We start from the raw sequence: 6,792 nt of genomic DNA, 5'->3' as shown, positions 1-6,792 counted from the left end.
ATGTATACGCACACAAATATGTGTGTATGTGTGATGTGTGAATATGTGCACGTATTTATGTTTCATCTACTATATGAAGAATTTTCCATATTCCCTTACCCTTCTTTATCTTTGATTTGAAGCAATACAATTTTTGTAATAATTTGTAGCTACTGACATGTTGCCCACACATTTTAACATGACAGAGCCATGTAAACTTTTATGCCCAGTGTTACCGATTTTATAAGTTTCGAAGTTATTTCTTAAACCATTTGCGATTAAATGCAGGACGCATGGTGAACGCAACATGCACAATAGTTGGTCTGTACAAAAAAAAAAAAAATCAAAAACCGAAAAACCCTCTGATCGTTGCAGACCATAATAATGGATGTAAGAACTATATTGTTCCAAAATAAAGGTAAAGAACTAAAAAGGAACTTTGAGAAATCAATAATGAAAAATAGTCAAACATAGTTGTATCCTTCATAAGTTTACATATGCTATAAATGTGTATTTGAATATATATATTCATATATATAATAAAACGGAAGATGTATGTGTGTGTATGTACAGGCCTTTTTCTTGATCTCCCTCCAAATCAATATTTTTCATTCGTTCACGCTGGGAACATACATCACTTATGTTCCAGAGATAGTCATAGACTCTTCAAATTTTCCACATAATGAGTAATGCCGCCCCTAGGGTACGAAGATACCTTCTCATAGGTAAATAACAAATACCAACGATCGTTACTTTTTGACGACGTAGTCACGCTACTTTCACTTGGTCTTCTGCTACAGTTTTTACAATGTCCATTCACTGCAAACCACCGATATTTGAACATTAGCACTTCCTTGAGGCAGCCATGCAATTTAAATCAACTTTTAGTTATTTTTTAAACACCTTCAGAAATTAATCCATATGATATATATTCTCTACTTTTACTCATTGAAAGTTGTGACAGTTATACAATTTTTACAATGATTATTCACTGCAAACTGCCTATATTTGCACGTTAGCAAAAGGCTGTTCTTGCACCTCTAAATACAGTTCTCATCACGACTTACTCAGTAAGCTACCTTCTCAAGAACGTTGTTACAGACCAGTTGACACCATTACCGACCTCGATCAGGTTACACACTTTCCAACAGAATTTCTCAACTCCCAACATCCTCCAGAGCTTCTTCCTCATGAACTTCACTTAGTCGGTTGCCCTGTCATCCTCATAAGCAATTTAAACGTACCCACACTATGCAATGAAACCCACACTATGCAATAAAACAAATAATGTACCACGTCATTGAAGCCCAAATTATCACGGGATACCGCTTTTATTCCGAAATTCCCGCTATCCCCAACAGGCTGCTGCTACTGTACGCGGAGACTTCAGTATCCTCTCAAACGCAGCTTCGCCATGACAATTAACAAAGCACAAAGTCAGTCGCTGAAAGTTGTCGGACTGGAATTCGAACTTCATGCGTCGGTTGTTCCAGAGTTGACCATCCAGACAACTTATTCATCTATGTTCCTGAAGGAAGAACCAAAAATGTCGTCTACAAAGCAGCCCTACTGTAGTTACTCCTCTACTGAAATCTTCACATCTATGCTAAACTGCAGCCGTTAGTAATCAGACTTTCTACAAGCTTTTCATTGATATTTTGCTTCATTTTCGTGATTGCTGTTAACAGTACATTACCTTCAATGATCCTTCTTACTTCACACACGCTGTTCGCTCATAAGCGTGCTCTGATATTTACTTTTGTACATGCCATTATTCTATTTGTGTGTTTGCTATAAATGTTTGCTTTTGTTTATCATACATGACTTTCATTGTAAAAAGCTTCAATGCGGTTGTGTCAGGCATTACGAGTAAAATCACTACATGCTACAAAACGCTTCAGGTAAGATATATAGGATCCCTAATGCCTACTGCAATTGCGATCTCATTACTAACTGCCAAATTTGTGTTAAAAAAAACTTTATTGATTACCTAGATTGCTTAATACCATATAATAAACTGCTAAGGAAATTGGTAATTATATATTTTACGTTTATCAACTTGAAACAACTTCTAACTGCGGGCTAATTCAACTTAAACCGTCCAAAGGAGTGCGCCATTATCATAAATTACATATATATATATATATATATAAAGAGACAGAGAGAGAGAGAGAGAGAGAGAGAAAGAGAGAGAGAGAGAAAGATAGAGAGAGAGAAATGCAATGGTATGCTGTGTGGTAAGAAGTTTGCTTCCCAACTACTTAGTTCAGTAATCAGTCCCATAGTGTGGTATCTTGGGCGAGTATCTTCTACTATACCCCTGGGCTGACCAAAGTCTTGTGAGTGGATTTAGCAGACGAAAATTAAAAGAAGCCCGTCGTTTATATATGCTATGTGTATGTGACAACAGGTGCTAGTTTGCTTGATATGTCTCCTCACTCAAAGCTATCCTTAGATCAATGAATCTGATGACAAATTATTTGCTGATACGTACTGATGTCTGCAAGCATAGCAACAAGACTCCGAATAATAACTATCTATTCATTACTATACGCTCTGGCAGAATCGAACCTGACTATACTGATTGCGGCTGTTTATCGTTTTAGGAGAACACATATTATCTAAAAGGAAGAAGTGTACTCTGATGGCTAAATGTAATAGCGGTTAGCATCTTAAGGTTCGGATCTACCAGAATGTATTAAGAATAGCTACGTTGATATCTTATTGCAATAAAATGTATTTCCAAGTGAGCGAAAAGGGAACTGGAAGTCATGATGAACGATGAAAAAAGATAAATTGAAGTGGTAATTGCGGTGTTTCAATGTTAGTTAAGTATGTTAGGAGAAACGAAGTTCCCCGTATGGTCATTGCCACAAAACTGTGTTCGCCCAATTATCCAGAAACTCGTTCCAGGACGAGCAATATCAAATATTCAAAACGAACTTTTTATAGAGGAAAGGTTAGGAGAGCAAGTTCCATCTTATCCCGAAAGAAGAGATTTTAGCTCAACGGACAGTGGGCTACTTTTTCAACAATCCCAAACAGATAATGAAATACTCCTTCTTGTTGTTAGCTCTTACAAACATTATACTCAATAATTTCATATACTAACGCCTGCGTTGTTTACATATCTGACAGCATAGCGACGCTAGCCTTTGTTTGCATGTAAGTGACAGCTTTATCCAACGATAACATTTCAAGTTTTATACTACGAGAAAGGTAACCCATTACTAATATGGCTAGTCTCCTCTTCTCAGGTTTGCAGTTCCAGTCACCGATTTCATCAAAATCTCATGTAACAGTTCAGAGTTCAATATACAAAGAGTCAGCAGAGTAATGCCGACAAACTGGAAGTTTGTCCTTAAAACTACTGTTCAAAGTGATGCCATATACAATAATATTATACACAGCGATGTTATATTGGGTGTTACTATATACAGAATGAATAAAACAATAGTCAGTGAGTTAATATGTCCTGCAAAATTTTGGAAGAAACTCCAGTCTTTGTTAAGTAGTCTGACACCTCCTCACAACTTCTAATCCATTCTATTTAACCTTCCTTGTTGATCATCGTTTCTCCCATCAACTCTAAGACGACGATCACTCACAAGGTAAGATGGACGCAAGATCTCCATAAATGATGAGTTGTCAGTTTGGTGAAGTGGTTCACATAAGCAGGACAACCGAATTTTTTAATATTCCTGTTTCACTGCAGCCACTAAGTCAGTAACTTTGCTGAGTGCAAGAGTTTATGATCCAGCGTTTTTGATGACCAACGTGTTGAAGCCATCTTGTTTGTATTCAACATATGTAACTAAAACTCCTTACAATCCATCACTCAAAATGGTTTCAGAATAGCAAATAATATATTTAGTTCAGGTAGCTTTCCCAAAGTTGAAGATTTGGAGTCTTACTTAGAGTTCAACTTTAATAAAGATTTATTAACTTCAACCTGCACCCTTACTTTATAGTATTTTTCAGTATTGCTCATTTTACAGATGGTTATGTCTGCGTAGATCTGATCTGCCTGTCTTTTTAATTCGGATTTCACTTCTTCATTTGATTCATCGTTGTACCATAGTGGTTTTCTTCTTCCTATTTGTATTGAAAATGCGGACCTGCATAAATCTCGATTTACAATAATTCTCTCATGGAGTGATTTACATTTTAGCCTAAATGCTTGAATATTCCTCTCTCACGAGTTCTTAATTTAACTTCCTTTTCAATACTCTGTTCACATTCACATGCATCATTCCACAGCCAAGTTGTAACAGGAATAATATTTCTTGACATCATACAATAATACTATCCATATTGTTAGCGCTCACAACTATATTACACTCATTGATTCTTAATGTGTTTGTCCATATTCTATTAATTCTAGCACCGTTTATATAACGACCAGGATACCGGCATTAATCTCTTTACACTTAACTGACAGCTCAGCTTCAGTCACAGGTAACAAATGATATACTATAAGGGAAATAAACCGGAGAATATTTGCTGGTCGTGAAAGGAATGCTTAGCGGTATTTCGTCTGCCGTTACGTTCTGAGTTCAAATTCCGCCGAGGTCGACTTTGCCTTTCATCCTTTCGGGGTCGATAAATTAAGTACCAGTTACGCACTGGGGTCGATGTAATCGACTTAATCCGTTCGTCTGTTCTTGTTTGTTTCCTCTATGTTTAGCCCCTTGTGGGCAATAACGAAATAGGTATTTCGTCTGCTGTTACGTTCTGAGTTCAAATTCCGCCGAGGTCGACTTTGCCTTTCATTCTTTCAAGGTCGATAAACCAAGTACCAATTACGCACTGGAGTCGATGTGATCGACTTAACCCCTTTGTCTGTCCTTGTTTGTCCCCTCTATGTTTATCCTATTATGGGCAATAAAGAAATAAAAAACGTTAGCACGCCGAGCGAAATGCTGAGCGGTATTTCGTCTATCTTTACGTTCTGAGTTCAAATTCCGCCGAGGTCGACTTTGTCTTAATTTATCGACCCCGAAAGGATGAAAGGCAAAGTCGATCTCGGCGGAATTCGATCTCAGAACGTAACAGCTGACGAAATACCGCTAAGCATTTCGTCTGGCGTGCTAACGTTTCTACCAGCTCACCGCCTTGATCATCAACACCGTTGATGATTATATCAACAACTGGGTGAGGCAGCCGGGTACTATTTTTCTCAGGAGCGGTAAACCAACCATGATCTGTCAAGAGGCTGTGTCTCTTTCTTTCTGCATGCCAGTAGTATCAGAAAATGTGAAATAATTCCCCTTTAACGGTTCAATTCGTAGTAGATAATGCTATGAATAATAGTGTATAAATACTGGATTAAAAAAAAACCCTACTGTGATTTGTAAAATCCGTTTTAGAGTATTCGTTTTAGATCTGACTCATTTGGAATGCACGCTCGTTGAAATTTCTAAGAAAAAAATCGATAGCTGCCCTTCAACCTTTTTTTTCCAAAGTATTTTTAAGCCAATGTTTACACGCTATTTTCTATGTACTTCGTGTTCAACCATTTAAATTCCTATGGCGGAAACAAAATAAAATGTGTTTTACCTTTTTAGTCCGCCCACTATGTCTTTCTAATATTTAAATTCATTTTCAGTTCTAGTTCCGATTTACACTTGTGAAATACTATCATGTATATATATATATATATATATGATATTATTTCACAGATACAGGCACACACACACACACACACACACACACACACATATATGTATGTATATATAAATGCATACATATATATATGGTGTGTATATATGTGTATAGATATATGAATATGTATATAAGTATTTGTATGTGTATATGTATACAAATTGTATTTACAGTAGTTTTTATGTCACACAAGTTACATCTTGTAATATTATCCAATTTAGCAGTGTTGTAATATTTCAGCATTTTAGACATCAATTAATATTTCCATTTGAAACCTCCTACATCATACATTATTTTCCATTTACAAAATGTTTTCTAAAAGTCTTTTGTTACACATTTATATTTGAATGTGAGAGAAAAGATATAAAAAAAAAGGCTTTTTAAAGCCCATAAAATTAAAGTATTTTACCAGATACTTTATATTTAAGGAAGAATGTTTGTTGCATGAAAGATTTACTTATATTTTGTATTTATGGAAAAATACTTTGTTTGAAAATTAATACAATAGAAACCACAAGTGTGTTGCTATTCAGATCAATGACTAAGATTGTATATTCTGCATACGTTCATTGACTTTTACTACATATGTAGTTGACCAATTTATCCCTGATTCTAATGGTTGAACGTCCAAAGTATTAAGTAATCGACTATGAGTGTTTGGTAGCAAAAGCGTGACAAGAAAGAGAGTGGTAGGACAGTTGCATCAAAGAGTGACAAACTCAAAAGATGAACCAAATGTCTGCATATGACCTTAAAGTGGAAATGAATAAATTATAGGAGGCAGGTTAGACTGATCAGGCTTCTCTGTCTATTTATGCTTTGGAGTATAATCTACAAGATAACTATTTTATCGATGTCCTTCTTTAACACCTCAAATGTAAGATCTCTTCCCTGAAGACGGAGACTCGTCTCATCCTAAGATGGAATCAATCTACAAACATTATTTTGGACCACCGACCATCAGAAACAGCTGTTGGATTTGTAATACTTTTGTTCAACGCCTTTAATTCTCTATATCGCTTGTATTCTGCGTAAGTTGGACCTTTGTGCATGTAAACATACATACATTATTTTTGTGTTTCGTGCATTTAATATGCTTATATACGGAACCTGTCTCACTTGCTTATCCCTACATTTACGCATATATAT

The sequence above is a fragment of the Octopus bimaculoides genome, chromosome 4 (genome assembly GCF_001194135.2).
Source record: "Octopus bimaculoides isolate UCB-OBI-ISO-001 chromosome 4, ASM119413v2, whole genome shotgun sequence".
Lineage (NCBI taxonomy): Eukaryota > Metazoa > Mollusca > Cephalopoda > Octopoda > Octopodidae > Octopus > Octopus bimaculoides.
The sequence above is the reverse complement of the archived record's forward strand: the minus strand, read 5'-3'. Positions refer to the sequence as shown.